Source organism: Poecilia reticulata, chromosome 13 (genome assembly GCF_904066995.2).
Source record: "Poecilia reticulata chromosome 13, P_reticulata-male-v2, whole genome shotgun sequence".
NCBI lineage: Eukaryota > Metazoa > Chordata > Actinopteri > Cyprinodontiformes > Poeciliidae > Poecilia > Poecilia reticulata.
In genome coordinates this window covers 18,160,401-18,178,000 of record NC_088842.1, presented here as the reverse complement: position 1 = coordinate 18,178,000, position 17,600 = coordinate 18,160,401, and the positions used below count along the sequence as shown (strand labels likewise).

General features: G+C 37.5%; 2 long non-coding RNA genes across 2 annotated transcripts in view; one reads left to right on the top strand and one right to left on the bottom strand.

The window, feature by feature from the left end:
• LOC145554599 (uncharacterized) overlaps positions 1 to 11,170 on the bottom strand; it is a 35,644-nt gene extending 24,474 nt beyond the window's left edge. Inside the window, exon 1 of the long non-coding RNA XR_014090592.1 lies at positions 10,909 to 11,170. This is a non-coding gene — a long non-coding RNA (uncharacterized LOC145554599). The remainder of the gene's footprint in view (positions 1 to 10,908) is intronic.
• Positions 1 to 17,600, top strand: part of LOC145554598 (uncharacterized) — a 91,355-nt gene that overhangs the window by 35,488 nt on the left and 38,267 nt on the right. The window lies entirely within an intron of this gene.

Sequence of the window (17,600 nt, the reverse complement as noted above, 5' to 3'; positions counted from 1 at the left end):
TTTTCAAAAAAGCCAAGGTTGACGCCAATGAAGCTGCAAATGTGGCTTCTGTAGGCTTTGGGATTAAAAAGAGAACTACTTCATCCAGGATGGGGTTTTTCTTAATTATGTTGCATAGTCACACAGTGAAGGTGGGTAAATTCAGTGCTTTCTGGGATTAATACCGGTAGTTTTAATATGTCTATTTGTTCCCTCTGTGTTTCAATCCTTCATGGCCAGATTCCAGCACTAATTAAATGTCACACAATGAGGAAAAAAATATTTTCATTCGTTTACAGTGATTTATTGCATTATATTTGCATTTTATCTATGTCAAATTGTTTGCGCCACATTATGTTTACAAACCTCTTGACTTTACCAGTCAGTGTTGATTGTGTAACCAGCGGTCTCTTGCTAAATGATCTTTATGTCTACTAGTGGAACTTAAGAAGGCAATACCACTGAAGTAGTAGGAGGTCCCTGTAGGAGGTCCCTGAAGACAATTATAGGATGACCATCATAAATGAGAGAGCAGAAGTCATACATTTATCAGGAAAGGTGTTCAAAAGCTCCTTATTTCTGAAACTGTGAAATAAACCGTCCTCTTTTCTGAAACTGGAAAAGAGGTTTAGCATCTCGCCTTATCCTGATGAACTCGGCTGCTTCATTTGTCTGCTGCTCTGAAGAGCTTTAAGTAAGAAACTGTCAGCACTGACTGAAGACATGCATTCTTACACATATTTAGCTTAGTTTTTTTTAATTAAATTGATTTAACATTGCAAGAAGTTTTTAAGTTTTTGAAAGAGCATTTGCACAACTTGAGCATTGTACTGCATTGAAGAATGTACTTGTCTTTGGCGTTTTTATTACTGTAAATTGATCCCCTTTAAATTATTTGGAAATGGACTTATAACACCCTGTTCGATGTGAAGCAACGGTTGCTTCTCCTAAGATTATTGCTGATGTTTTTGGCATTTAGTCGACAACCATACCTATTGTCTACTTTTCAGAATGGGTCACACTAGTATTTAAGGTCTACTGTCATTTTACAGATCAGTAATTCCTGTGACCAACATCTTTATGTGAAACCTGTACCACTTTAGCATAAGTACAAATTTAGACAAAGAACTTTTACATTTTCAGTGTAAGCCTTGGCCTACGTCTTTATGCTCATTGGATTATCCACCTTTCACATTCAATGTTATCAGCATTCTTTTATGAGAGATAAGTTGTGAGTAATAACAGCTTGTCTGGCAAGTTTGATTAGCTTTATGTGCACCAGTCACAATGATTTCAGCCAACAATGTGATGTAAATAAAAGAGTGATGATGAGAAAGAAGAAACATTTTCCCAGCCAATTCATTTTCTGTCTTTCATTCATGTTTTTTTTTCATTCTTCTGCCATTTGTAGAGCTGCACAGTCCCAGCAGATGCTATTAATTCGGTGCCCATGGCCAGATGACTTTTTTTCTAGTCTTTTAGCGAAGTGTGACTCACAAGAATCCCTTTCATCAAACGCACACGTATTCTTGGTAACACCTTTAGACACCAGGAATTTGGTGAAACTGTACATTTCCTACACCTAGGAGGGTGTAAGTTTGTGATGTGAGCATTTTATTACATACCTCAAAGTATTCATAGATGCATACATCTTCTTACCCCATCACCTCTTTTCTCACCTTATGGGGATCTAGACATAGATCGGGACGAAACAGGGTGCAGGACAGAGTGGCAAAAAGCGGTAGCACGTGAAGGAAAGGCTTACCTCTTATAACAAACAATCCATTCGACTGAAGGAGGCCAGCACTGAGATTGTTTTAAGCAAAATCAGTCAATCTAGTTTATTTGCATAGGACATTTCAGCAATGAGGCAGTTCAAAGAGTCAGACAATGAAAAGTACAGTTTGGTATATGTTTCAAGACTTACTGCAAAGGGTGAGTGGCAACTCGTACAAGTGAGAATTACAGCAACTAGAGTGCAAAACGGACCAGTTTTTTCTCACAAGGCAGTGGCAAATTGTATCAAATAAAACAAAACGACATCCAGAATATGACTAAAGAAACTTCAACATAAACTAATTACTACAGCAATAATTAGTAGTAAAAGACAATCACAGTAATAAAACAAGATTAACATTGAGCAAAGCAGGAGAAAATGACTGCAATTCATGAATGACAAAATCCAAGCACGGCCAAACCCTCAAACCCTGATAACATCTACCGCTACAGCTGAGCAACACCAGTAGGCAATTACTGCCAGGTGAGAATGTGACACTTTTCACATATCACTTAGCTGAAAGATTGCTTTTCTGTTTCCAGCCTGATATTGTATCTGAAGAGAAACAGTTGCATGAGCACTCATTCTCACAAGAATAAAAAAATAGCATGGACATGGTAACACAGATATTCTAAACAAGATCTTCAGACAAAAAGAAAACTATTTTATAGTGCTTATTAGTCTGTGCAAAATGTAATGTGCAGATGTAAAATGTTCAAAGAGCAAACATTAACCAAGCTTACAGTCTGTTTGTATGTGCATTGTGAAATTGGACAAGTCATTGAGAAAATTATATATCCCTATGATTTGCCTAATACCGCTTGGAAGGTTAAGTGAAAAAGGATTACATTCCCTAGCTAATACCATACTCCTGCTGACATTAAGTAAAGTGAGATTCACAGAGAAGAGAATTAACACATATAACGGAAGGAATATAAATTATTTAAGGAATAAAAAAGTGGGTTGAAAAGAAATGACAAAAAAAAATCCTTTTCATTTTTCACACAGAGATTTCACTACACTGATATTCCTAATTAAAATCAGCTAATGTTAAAAACAATTCATTTACTGGATTTCCTTCTTCAGGACCATACATTTATAGTGGGTAACAAAGCTCATTTTTTTCCTCTCAAATTTTTTTTATTCGTATATGGTTCCTGATGTGCATTAGAACGTTCTTGGTTGTCATTTTAGTACTTTGCAGAAAGGCACAGTAACCCCAAGAACTTTGGACAATCAAAAAATACATTTGTCAAATCTGTAGTCACGTATTCAAAACTCTATAAATATTATTAGTACAATATGGACGATGCCTTACAAAAGACTCCTGTAAAACGCATGTCGAAAAATGCAGAAAATAAATCTCCATTTTAATAGGCATCCTTCGCTTTATGAGCGTGCACAAGTGACTCAATGAGAAGTGAATGTTATTTTAATGGAGCAATGTTTTTTAAGAGTTTGTTTCCCCTGCTAACACCCCTCAGCTGCTCCAGCCCATATTGACTTCCCAAACTCATCTATTCTCATTTATGAGATGATGTCAAAACTCCATGGCAACCACTCTACCAGTAGCCCTAGGCTTGCTACCCAAAAATAAACAAGAAACTGGAGTACCATATGCACACACAGCCCAACACAGAACCGTTCAACTGTAACACTGATGGTGTGCAACATGGTGTCAGAATTTGTTTATGTTTCAGATGGAAACCATGTTGAAACTCTCTTGCTACAGAATAATGAATTTCTTATCATAACAAATTTAAAAAATAAGTTCCATATTATAATATGCAACTACATCAACCCTTCACTCATATGTCTAAGGCAAAAAAAAGGGAAAAAAAAGAAATATTCATGAATTCTGACAGCTGTTTCCTTGAGATTGCTGTCAGGGGATTGATGTGAACAGCACAGGATGCATTCAAGCTTTAGTCCAGAGACAGGCGAAGATAAAAATAGGAATTATTGAAACTAAAACAGGACATGATCTCCCAGAACGCATAGCTCAAAACAGTGAAACAGGCTGAGGCAACCCAAGAACAGGAACAGAGGGAACACACAAAGGAACTAAAATAACTAAAGATCTGAATAGGACTAACCAAACACCAGTGACAGTAAGCAAGTAAATAATAAAGGAGGACCAGGTACTTTGGGTGAGTAGAAAGTAAGACTAGGAAACAGTAACTGATAAAACAACAGATACACAAGACAAGATAAATAACATCTCACATTTGTTGGAAGCTTGCTGTCTGTAATGTGGTCTCCTCACAAAATCTCCCCATTGTTATAAAAATGTACCATACATATGTCTTGTTAAAGCGATGGTACTACGTAAAATTGTCGTTTCTGAGGTCTATATATTCCCATATCAAAAACGTAGCTACAACGTTGCTTTGGTTTCTTCTGGGATGTTTGAGGAATTCATGCAATTCCTCAAACATTGAGGAACATTGAGGAACATTCCTCAAACATTGAGGAACAGCACCCAAGTAGTCCAGCTAAGCTTCCGTCTCACAGAGTACCCTCCCCGCGACTCCCCCACTCAGCTCCTCCAGACTAGCGGCAGCAGCAGTTAGCAAACACCTGGTGGAAAACCACATCTGCTGGACTTATTGTATAAACTATTCAGTCCAGCACTCCTAAGGACAGTCTTAAATGGCATAAGAGAGAAGTGTAATGATTTCAATGATTGTCTCCTATTTTACTTCTATAATCTGGACGAGCCACAAGCACACTGTAGTGAAGGTATATTGCTCTTTCTTTACAAAAGGCATATGGTGCATTTCTTTGTGTGTGGGAGAGGGATTTATTTGTCTTCCCAACTGGATAAACAACATCCATGCCTACATTGCAGTGCAAAGTATCAGAGAGACATCCCAACCAAACTTTCTATCCATGACTCAATGGATTCTTTCAGTTCTCTCTGGGATAAGATTGACCCACATAATATCGGGTTATTTGCTATTGTTGTGACTCAACTTTGTCCCTTGTCAAACAGATGAGATGAACGCTCAGCTATTGAGCAGATTCTGTTCTGACATCTGAATGCTTTGGTGTGTCTGTTTGCATCAAGTTACAACGCTTTCACTCATGCATGCGCAAAGTCTGTAACTGCCTTCGATCCATATTAAGTGACATGGACAACTGGCTGGCACTTGCTCTTTCAATCCATGATGTTCCTGGGCACGTAGTTGAATGTCAGAGTAAAATTTCTAGCCTTAATTCTAGGAAGACACATGCCCCCGAGGGATTGTTTGTCCTAGTTTTATTTTGGCACCAGTGTAAATTGTGTTACTCTCCACGACAAAAGGCCAGCTGTCCCTCCTTTGAATCTAGAGGTCCTGCTGTCAGCCCTACACCACAAGCCATCTGAGCCATCTGAGCTAGAGAACTGTCACAAGTCGATATTATTATTAGCCATTAGGGCAATTCGGAAAACTCCATGACATTTTATGATATGAAGAATGTGGTAAGGTTATGTCAACATGATTCTATGCTCAGACCCTTCAGTCAATTCTTAGACTTTTCATAGAGGCCCATACCAAATGTACAAACTATTCAAATTACATTGCAAAGGAATCAGAATAAGTCTCTTTTTTCAGTTGACATTTAGGTTTTGTCTGTGCAGAAAGCAGTGCTAATAACTTCATTTTCCAACTCTTGCACCTGCTAGAGTTCTCAAATGGTCACTTCTTGACAAGAGCCATTAAACATGATCGCTGTCAATTCAAATGACTGGATAATTACAACTTTGAAACAAAAAGGCTGCTATTGTCTTTGAGTTCTCACACGGTTTAAAGCAAAGTTTTACATCAATTCCTGGTCATTTCCGACTGATTCCAGATAAGCTTGCAAATTGACAAGAACAGTCACTTGCCTCAACTTCCTTGGCAATTTACACGGCCACATACTAACACAAATTCCACTTTCCATGCAGTGTTGACTGCTTTTATTTGATAGTAACCAGGTTAAAGGTTTTAAAAACGCTATGCTGTCTACACTCTAAAAAGTATATTTGGGCTGCAGTTAATCTCATGGACTTATTTACATTAATTTCACTTAATTCTTTTGGTTTTGCTATGCCAACTTACGTTTTTGTGTTCATTTAACTCAAAACTTACAAATCTTTAACCTAAAGGAACTTTTCACTTTGACTTTACTTAAAACAATTGAGATCAATGCCAGTTTCGTATCCTATGTCTGACCAACTCAATTTATTATGATCATCCAACTCAATTTGCTAAGTTTTTGTAACTTAATTCATAAGGGGGTTTAACATGACAAATTTAAGTCACTCTTACTCAAATCATTTATTTTGTTCTAATAAACATTTAAAATCTCATTGATTTAATTCTACAGAAAGTCAACTCAAACTTTCAGTAGTTCCAAACTAAATATTTTGGGCTGCAAACTTCTTAGTTTGTATCCCACGTCTGACACCGTGACTCAAGCTTACCAGGGACAGATTCCCTAGTAAGCAACCGTGGCTCTGTGGGTAGAGTAGTCGTCTTGTGAAGGTTATAGGTTCGATTTCAGCTTCTTCCTGCCACATGTCAATGTGCCCCTGGGTAAGGCACTTAACCCTAAATTGCCTACCGATCTGTGTATAAATGTCTGAGCGTTTGTGAGTGCGAATGGGTGAATGTGACTCTAGTGTAAAGTGCTTTGAGTGGTCACAATGACTGGAAAAGTGCTATATAAGTTCAGTCCATTTACAATTTTTTGAAGTAAACTAAATGATTTGAGTAACACTGACTTAAATCTGTTATCTTAAACATACTTAATAAATTTGTTTAAAAAATTAACAAGTTGGATGATTATAATATATTGAATTGGTTAAACTTAATAACTTAAGTTGGTTCAACTATTTTCTTTTTAGAGTGTAGTTAGCTTTTATTAATTTGATATTTTTATTAATTTGCTCTAAAGAAGAAATTGTTACTGTTTTTAGCTATGCCAGAAATATGTCAAATCAACCTAATAAGTCAACATATTAAAAAAATCTGTATAACTTTTTACTAGCTACTAAATGGAAAGGAGAAAACTTTTTCTTCTCCACCATTTCCAGCCACTCTCAGTCATATGGAGCTAAAAGTATCTGATTATTCACAAATGAACAGGGCAATTGAATAAAAGCAAACATCTGTGCTAGTTTTTAGATAAACAAATTATATTTTAGTCATTTTTTAGGATTTCCATGAGGCGCACTAAGCACCTTTTTTATTTTCTTCCATTATGAGATCTTGGCATGCTCAAAATATCTCCAGGTATTCATCCTCAAGAGCCTATTTTAATGATTCCTGTGGTTCACATATTTGACCAAATACTACTTTTTGATCCAGGTATCTCAAATATCACCAAGGCAGTCCTTTTTTTCCCCATCTCAATTTGTTACTAAATACTAAACAAAAAATGTATTCTCAAAAAGTTAAGAAATAAAATATCATCCAGTGTTATTGTCAAATTACTTATTTCTCCATGGATAGCTTACATGTGGAATTGTGACTTAACAGCACTATGTTTTAATTTTTCTAAAGATTATGTGTCTCCACACTGAAGTTCTGTGTTGAATTGTGGGACTACAATTAGGGTGTAAGAAAAACCAACATTTCCTTAGAAACCCAGGATCAGTCTTCCACTGCTGCCTTTTCTCTGCTTTCTTCTGTACTTCTCGTGGAGCATGTTCCATGGACCATTACACTTAAAAAAAATAAAATAAATAAACTGTACAAAACCATTTGAAAATGTGGGTGCAAAAATAAACTAATGGAAGGCAAATTGAAATGATTTCAATGCTGATTATTATTGTTCTGATTGTGGTGCTTGTCATGTGAGCCAATTTGTTTTTTCCTCCTTTCGTTTTGCTTTGAAAGCAAGATTTTTTTCTTGCTAATTGCCTTGGCATCACTCAGGCAAAGCCTCGCCAATAAAGCACCTTGAAATTGAAAAGTGAATTGGAACGGAGTGCAGGGAGGAGATTTTCTCTCTGTGTGTCTCCCTCTCTCTACAGCTGGTAAAGCAGGATTAGGCTTGGCACAGAAAGACACAAAGAGGAGCACATGTGTGTTTGCACTTGGATTTGTGAATGCGTCTTTGTGAATGTGGGATGCATTTGCGCAGCAAAGCTGTCCGGGAGTCAGGGCAGGAAGGTTTTTAAAGGACTCAATTAGTTAGGCCCAAACACAAATCCAGAATCTGCCACATTCCAGGTTTTTCTGGGGATATGGTGGAGGGGGAGAGAAAAACTCTACCCGCACACAAAAACAGCTCAAAGTCCCTTTCCTGTTCCGTTTATCCAAGAGAATCCATGCACACTGGGAGCATGGGGGCTCCGATCACAGGAAGAATCCCCCGATTAGCCGCTGCTGTGTGTTTTCTGGTTTGCTATGGGTGAAATGCGATTTGGCCTAGTGTCTATTGTTTTCTCACTTCTTTGAATTACGTTTGTTGGAAGAGCTATTTGGTTTGTGTATTTATTGTACACATGCTTAATAGAAGGCTAATGAAAAGTAGTTACTTTGTAACTAATTTGGAAAAATAAGCTACAGGACACTGTGACCATTTCATCTGCTTGAGTATCCATAAGTCTTAGAATCATGTTTTAAAATGCACTAACAAATATGTGAAAGTATATGTTTTAAAGATGAGATCACTTCTAACCCAATGGTAAGGACTGCTTTTTGAACAAGACATAATACCCAGGGTCAATATTAAGCTGATGTACACTGTGCATTGAAGATTGTGTAAATGACAAGGATTTTGTAGAACATAAAATGTTTTCAGTAGATATGTTGTTTTTAAGTCTAGTTAGAATAGAATAGAACGTTTTTGTTGTTGCAAGAACAAGGATAGAGCAGTTTAGTAACTCTTGGTATAGCATCCTAAACTAAAAAAAGCCATACACAACACACACAATTACTTGTAGGACAAATTCACAAAAAATACACAGATAATGAGATTACTGTGCAGGAAACCTAAAAGTGAACAAATTATATTCTAGGTACCCTATAAATTGGAATATTTACAAATTAGGGGGCAAACATACATAAAGTCAGTGATATGTTAAAATCTTGAACATGTAATAAGACAAGCCTGTGGTTGAAAGCTGTTGTTCAGTCTGTGGTGTTCCAGTTCCGGATGGGGCATGTATCCAATGATCAACTAAGTGCTATTGACAATTGTACTACTCAAGGATAGTACATGACTTGTTTTACATCACAATCTCTTTTTTCTGTGTTTATAGATTAAGTGATCATCTGGGGATTCAGTTGCAATGCTGTGGATCAGAAAATTAGAATAGTACATAAAATCTATAAAGAAGGATATTTAGGATAATGTTCTAAATGTCCTTATTTCTGAAAAGTGTAATTTCTGTCAGTACTTGACTGGGCACTTTGTTTTCACCAATTACATGGTGGGACATGGCAGGAATCAGCCTGTTTTGTTTAGATTTAATGAAACCAGAAGTTGTTTAGACTGTAGCCTTCAGTTTATCTGCATAGTTGGGTATGGTGTTCATCATTTTCCTCTTGAAAACACCTCAGATTCTCCATAGGGTTAAGGTCAAGCAAGTTTGCTGGCCTATCAAGCACACTTGGTCATTGAACCAGCATTTGTTAGCTTTGGCAGTGTGTCAAGTTCTGGTGGAAACTAACATCAGGGTCTCCAAAAAGCTTCTCTGCAAATGGGAAGAATAATGTGATCTAGGATTCTCTGGTAGACAAATGCATTGACTGTGGAATTCAGGAAACACATTGGACCAACACCAGCAGATGACATGGCACCTTAATCTGTCACTGACTGTGGAAGCTTCACACTGGACTTCAAGCAGAGTCTATGCCTCTCTTATTCCACAGTCTGGGAGCTTGATTAATAAATAAATAGCAAACTTTACTCACACCTGTAGCTCGAGAGGACTAGGCCAGGCATACACGGTATGTTAATTTTAGTCGTATTCAGCTCAGTCTCAAACTGTAAGACTACAGGCAGAGTTCAATACACTGTATGAACCGATACTCAGATGCAACCTGGTTGCTCAGGCAGTATGTGTGCTCGCAACACAGAGCCAAGAATTCAGGACTACAAAGAAGAATAAATTCCGGAGGTGAGGAGATTCTTGTCCAAGAAGGAGAGAATGCAAAAACTAACGCGTTTCCTTGGCAATCCTTTCCAATACATGCAGGGAAACTTTAATATTAACTTCACTACAGTTAATTGCATAGGCCCACTTTTACTGCAGTTGTGTTAAAAAAAAGATTGATACATGTGAGAGAGATTTGTGAGCCCTTTGAATTAAATATACAAGTTGAAATACTTGGTGATAAAATATTTTTATGTGGGTTGAAGACATCTGAAGTTCATAAACTCCAATATTTAAATTTCTGTCTGTCATTTTCACTAACACATCTACTTTCAGGCAAGTATTAAATTTAATATGAATATGTTATATTCATATATTTAATTATAGTAAGTCAGGTTAGTTATATATTTTTTTGAGTAACATTCTGGTGAGTGACTTGTGAGAGAGTATGTCTCAGGTAAAATTGACTAATTTTTGCTGCTTTAACAGTGAATTACCCGAATGAGGAGTGATCAAAATTCCAAACAGGTTTGATATGGGGTGTTAATCGCATCCCATTACACCCTGTATGAGACTTGATACAAGACACACACAAATAGGGACTATTCTGTGTGCCGTTTGCAAGTTCTTCATGTGCATGTGTAGATTTTGGTCTGGGTAAAATGTCTGACTCCCAAAGTCCAAACACGTATGTTTGCACAAGTCACTGCTCTGGATTATCTTGAACTGTGGGCATGTTGCCTTTGGCCCTATCCTGGACCTGCAACCTATACACTAAATGAACAATGGAGTTAGGCACAAGCCCAAAACACAAGTCACTCAGACATTAAAGCACAGAATTTAGAGACGGTGTACTTTCTTTTGTCAATGACTATGGAAAAAAAAACCCATAAAGAGTAACCGTGCTATAGCTTCCTGGAATGTAAATCAGTGAAGTTCAAAAATGTTTAAGTGAAGTTTCACTGAATGTCTTTTGCAGAATAAAATAAGATGGTGAATGTGCATCAGCTCGCCTGTTTGGATTCTGAAAGCTTGGTAGAGAGATATATAAAGAGCTTTTGACTCCAGGTCTTACCTTAAATCTGTTCCTCATATTTTTCAAAGTGTTTCTCCAAGACACCCAAAGAAGTAGAGCGGGACACTTTTGTCAGAGGCAAATTAACCTTATATAAACAAGTTTCTGTCAGAGGAGACGGAGACAAGAAAATGACAGAATTCCAAAGCTGCATGGAAGGAAAAAAGAGAAGACCTGAACCACTGAACAGTCTTGATTTATGGTCACAGAGGAAAGATTCAAAGAGAAAGAGCTTTTTGGTTTGGTTTAGGATGGCAGCCAGTGCAGCAGCTCATATGAGGTAAGCTGCTTCCAGCTGAGTGAAAGGAGTCACACAGACAAACACACATGGGCAGAGGAGGAAGACGATCAACATGTGAGGCTCAGTTGTAGCATGGCATACATGCTACAGTACACTATTAAATAACTTCTACAAATAAGATAAGTGTTTAGATGAGCTTTGATAAAAACACAGTGGGCTGGACAGAATATTTCATAAGATATACTGAGCCAAACTCAGCAAGCATTTGCATTTTCGAGATTCCTGCTTTTGGATCAAACCAAGTGTATCAATGACCGGAAGTGTAAATCTTTCTTAAATCTGCTGTCACAATGTTTCTAATCTTGCAGTATGGATTGGTGTATCTAACAATACACATCTTTGCCAACAGGAAATAAATGAACATTTGTGTAACAAGGTTGTGTGATGTATTTAAGATATGAGTTTTATTTTTGATGCTTATTTATGTGTATTGGGAGAGAGGCTGTCAAATTTACAGTTTGCTACTGCCAAGAGAGTAATTGATTTAATCTTAATATTTAATTAATATGAACGACGACAATTTCTAAATAAATATTGCATATTCCAGAGCGACTTATATATGTTTTTTTTTCTCTTCATAATGCAAGTGCCTGATGCAGCTTATACCCCGGAGCAACTTGTAGTCCAAAAAATATTGAGTGTTCATTTGAGTAAATCTCTGGGCCTCCATATTTGAATAAAAGTCTTAATTTTGGAGGACATATTGAGAACTTATGGTGCGTTCACACTAAATGCGTTACGTGTGAACGTAACGCGTTCCTCAAACTTGACGCTTCAGGTTCGAGTTTTGGTGCGTTCACACCAAATGCGTTTCGAGTGCCCGGCGCGTCTAGTTTACATTCAAAGTCTGCGGAGTGTTGGACGCGTTGGACGTGCTTGACGCGCCAAACATATCGCAACGGCAGCAGACGACAACAGATAAACTTTGAATGTAAACCAAGCGTTTTGAATGTGCCTGCCGCTCAAAACGTGTCTTGATTTGGGGTAACAGAGGAAAGATTCAAAGAACTGGCCTTTCTAAGAAGTCATTTGATGCTCACAAGGTGCTTTTATTTCAGTCAGATTTAAGACCCTAATAAAGTGAATATATTAGGAATGCATTACCTGTGTATACATTCAGCAACATTATAGTTTAGTACAGATAATTACCTCAAGCATAGATTTCATTTTTGAAATCTATGCTTGAGGTATTACTTGAGAGATTCCGAGTAAGCAAAGAAGCATCTTTCAGAACCTGCTGCATTTTGCAGCAGGTCCATCATTCACCTGCTTTTAATACCCACTGTGATCTGACCAACGAGCATAGCACTTAGGCTCATGTTCTATTCTTTCCATTATTTGATTTGTGTTCAACAAGCAATTTCTATTTTCAGTTTATTTTTCTCATATGCTTTTAATTATTCACAGATAACGAACTGTGAGTTCCACGGCTTTCTCACGTTTTCACTCTTCTTATCCTCGATGCCTGCTGCAAAACTCTTAGGGTGTGAGCTAATCTCTAATACCTCACAGTCTTTATTTATGGATTGCTAACTGTGGTGCTCAGATAGAAGTTTGCACTGTGCACAAGCAGTTCCGACAGTTTTGGTTCTGCTAGAAAGATAGAAAGCAGTTTTCAAACAAACTGATAAAAAAAATAAACATCAGTACCCCCAGTTCATGGGTGTCAGTATGATGTTTCTGCTTTACAGTGCGTAACCTCTTCCTGTTATCCTCTGTTTTCCTTGGCCTTGTTTAATTTATACAGCCTGGAGCCGGTGATAACAGCAGCAACACAGGCCACAGTAATGAAAAGGAAACTGTACGCAGCAAACTGAAAAATGTGTACACATATAAATATTGATACTAACACAGTTAGATACAAACTCTGAAACCACTTGAGGAAGTCAGACAGTGCCCAGCTGTGCTATACGTTAATGGTCTTGAGTCATGGCCTTGGATAATTAGGGGTTTATTATACAACTGAAAGATTTCTGAAGGTAATTAAACTTAGCGAGCGTCCAGCTGCAGCTCAAAGAATCTTCCCTTCATTGTTCATCATGTACAAGGGAATCTGATAAAACTGAGATACATCATGGCTAATTTATGTTTAAATGTTTAACTGTACTGTTGTTTAATTCGAAAGAGATTTATTTTTTTATGAGAGATTAACAAAGAAAAAGATGGGGAACTAATTCCTATTTTCTTGTAATAGAAGAATTTACAAGACTTAGCAATACTGGTAAAACATATAGGAGAAGAGAGAATCACAGAACAATGATACAAAGCGGGAAATAGTAGGCAAATGAGCAAACCACACTAATCTGTCTGAACCAATTCCTGTGGCAGACATTCAACAAAGGCTCTCAGGTATGAAGAACTGTCAGACCTAGGATCTATTGCACGGACATCAGAATGTCATTTGGACTCTAGAAATGTGGCAGGATGGTGACAAAGGGAGGAAAGGTAATCCACACAGTGGGGATTTCAGTCCCAGAAGGAGGAAAATCAGATGGCGAGGAATGTGGAATTGTGAAACTGCAACCAGGAAAGCAACAACAGCCAAATATTTGGATTGTGTAAGACAAGTTTTGAGAAGTCAGATTAGCGACAGGAACAGTCAACCACTAGGCTTGGCCAGTAATCAGATACTTACTTAAGCAATCATTTTTTCCATGTTTATTAAGCAACTTTGTAAAAAGAACTCAATAAATTGAGACAAAGGCATGTCTCAGTTTATGGAGTTTATTTTCTTTTGGTCCTAAATACATCTATACTATATCCTAAATTCATTTTGAATTATTTTCCACCCATATTTCTCTTGTTCAGTTGAGTTTTCCTGGCATTGCTGTCGCCTTGTTGGCTGAGAAATACTGGATTTAGAGATTCTGTTCTTTGATCAACAGAACAATAGAAGGCATTGAAAGGGGGCTGTGCATGTCATACTTTTGTGATGCCCAGGTAGCTGGAAACTTACTGCTCCTGAGCTGCAGTGAGCCATCTGGGATGCCTTTGAACCAGTCTGCATCCACTACTTAAATTATACCACTGCAATGATCTACAACAGTTGTCGACGTTTTTGCTGAAACAAAAGTAATTGGACAAATAAACATAACCCAAACAAAATATATTTTTTCAATATTTTGTTGCGAATCCTTTGGAGGCAATCACTGCCTTAAGTCTTTAACCCATGGACATCACCAAATGCTGGGTTTCCTCCTTCTTAATGCCTTGCCAGGCCTTTACAGCCGTAGCCTTCATGTCTTGCTTGTTTGTGGGTCTTTCCGTCTGAAGTCTGGATTTGAGCAAGTGAAATTCATGCTCAATTGGGTTAAGATCTGGTGATTGACTTGGCCATTGCAGAATGTTCCACTTTTTTGCACTCATGAACTCCTGGGTAGCTTTGGGTGTATGCTTGGGGTCATTGTCCATCTGTACTGTGAAGCGCCGTCCGATCAACTTTGCAGCATTTGGCTGAATCTGGGCTGAAAGTATATCCCGGTACACTTCAGAATTCATCCGGCTACTCTTGTCTGCTGTTATGTCATCAATAAACACAAGTGACCCAGGGCCATTGAAAGCCATGCATGCCCATGCCATCACGTTGCCTCTACCATGTTTTACAGAGGATGTGGTGTGCCTTTCTTCTCCAAATGTTTTTCTTCCCATCATTCTGGTACAGGTTGATCTTTGTCTCATCTGTCCATAGAATACTTTTCCTGAACTGGTCTGGCTTCTTGAGGTGTTTTTCGGCAAATTTAACTCTGGCCTGTCTATTTTTGGAATTGATGAATGGTTTGCATCTAGATGTGAACCCTTTGTATTTACTTTCATGGAGTCTTCTCTTTACTGTTGACTTAGAGACAGATACACCTACTTCCCTGAGAGTGTTCTGGACTTCAGTTGATGTTGTGAACGGGTTCTTCTTCACCAAAGAAAGTATGCGGCGATCATCCACCACCGTTGTCTTCCGTGGACACCCAGGTCTTTTTGAGTTCCCAAGCTCACCAGTGAATTCCTTTTTTCTCAGAATGTACCCGACTGTTGATTTTGCTACTCCAAGCATGTCTGCCATCTCTCTGATGGATTTTTTCTTTTTTTTCAGCCTCAGGATGTTCTGCTTCATCTCAATTGAGAGTTCCTTTGACCGCATGTTGTCTGGTCACAGCAACAGCTTCCAAATGCAAAACCACACACCTGGGATCAACCCCAGACTTTTAAACTACTTGATTGATTTCAGGTTAACGAGGGAGACGCCTTCTGAGTTAATTGCACCCCTTAGAGTCCATTGTTCAATTACTATTGGTCCCTTGAAAAAGAGGAGGCTATGCATTACAGAGCTATGATTCCTAAACCCTTTCTCCGATTTGGATGTGGAAACTCTCATATTGCAGCTGGGAGCGTGCACTTTCAGCCCATATTATATATATAATTGTATTTCTGAACATGTTTTTGTAAACAGCTAAAATAACAAAACTTGTGTCACTGTCCAAATATTTCTGGCTCTAACTGTATACGTTTGTCACTCCTGCTGCATCATCAATTGTGTTTTAATGTAATAAAACAAATAATTATTTAAATATCAAAACTAATATAGTTTGGGATGCACAGAAAAAAAAACTCTAACCAGAATTTCTGGAGTTTTATCTATGTTGTTGAAATTTATAGTAAAACATAACTCTTTAAAAAAAAAGAAACAAAAATCTGTGTCACAGTCATCATTTAATAGTGGATGTAGGAAAGATTGACAGACATTTACAAGCTTTACTGTAAAGAGCAAAACATGGAAAACATACAATGCAACATAAATAATAATAAAAAAACTTTAATCTGGCAACTCACAAAAATCTGGATGCATAAAAATAATTAATGATTATTTATTCTGGGGGAAACAAATTTATAGGGAGTACTAATGCCTCACTTACTACCTCCACCTGCATGGTTTTGAAAAACAACACATTTCTACTGGAGGTCTTCTGGTTCGCTTCAAATTATGCCAGAATACTTGTTGTCTTAGACCATCATTTCTGTCTGTGATGTTTTCTATACATTTTCTGTTTACCAGTTGTTGTTTTTTTTCAAAGTTAAAGCAAACAACAGGTTTTAGTATCACCGCACAAACTGGGATTTTAAAGAGAATTTTTATATATTTAAATTGCTAACAGTACGTGTTACAATGATCACTTAGCTCAGATTCTTACAGTCACATTGTAATACTATAACTGCCTTGCCTCTAGCTAATAACTCTCCGGAGTACATTCTTGAACACCTCTCATTAACTGTTTCTTTATCCTTTCTCCTCCCTCTCCTTTTTGCCTCTGTGCCAGTACAAGGGTCGCAATCATTGTAATGTGTTGTAATCACATTTAGATAATTGAAAAATCAAGGGGGTAGTTATGGAATAATATCAAGTAGTGGGGGGGTATTTGAGGTTGAGATCTGACTGAGATCCATTCACAGTATCAAGCCCCCTCAGCACACATCCCACAATCCATCTCATTTTTATACTCCCTCACAGCTTCCCTCCCACTCTTGTATCCCCATTCTTCTGACTCTATCAGCGCCCAGCCTCGATTGTGCTGATAGATTATAATGATCTTTAATTAGATCTAAATATAACAACAGGCACACGCTGCCATCAGTGCCTCTTTCTTTGCGGACTGGCTATCATTAGGTTGGGTAATAAGAAGCAAAGAAAAGATGTGAAAAAGATTGGGACGAGGTGGCAGGGATGGATTCATAGATGGATTGAAATTAAGCTTGAGATGAAAGAAGGGACTGAAACCATGTTTGTTTTTTTATTATTCTCCAGAGGTTCATCATTTATTAAGGAAGGGGGTTATTGAAAATGTTTTTGCCGGTTTTCTATTATAAATCAGTACATTCACAATGACCAGAAGATAAATATTTTCTGTTATTTTCAGGTGAACATACCAGTGAATTATAAGGCTGACAGGCTACCAGGATACGCATAATTTGTTTATTAAATGTATTTCATTTATTAAATTAAAGTTTATTAAATGTGAAATATATATATTTTTATATACCAGTAAGAGTGACTGCAAAGACGGGTAGAGTATCTTTGGTGAAATGGTTAAAAATGCAAGACAATGAGCTGCTCGTTCATCTGATGGAGGGGACGTGCGTCGCCTAGCCCACATTTTTAATGTTAGCCAAGTCGCTGCTAGATGAGGCAGAGTTAGCTTATTTCTTGCAAATACCGCATTCACTTTGATAAATAGCAACCAGTCACAACCAGCAAATCAAAATACTGCACTAAGCAGCAGACATTACTTTGCAAAGCAGTAGGATTTAGAAAAACATAAGAAAACTTAATGCAATAAAACTAAATGCAACTACTTGGATTTTTGGACCTTAAGAATATTTAGTTAAATGTGGGGTATGTGTCTTT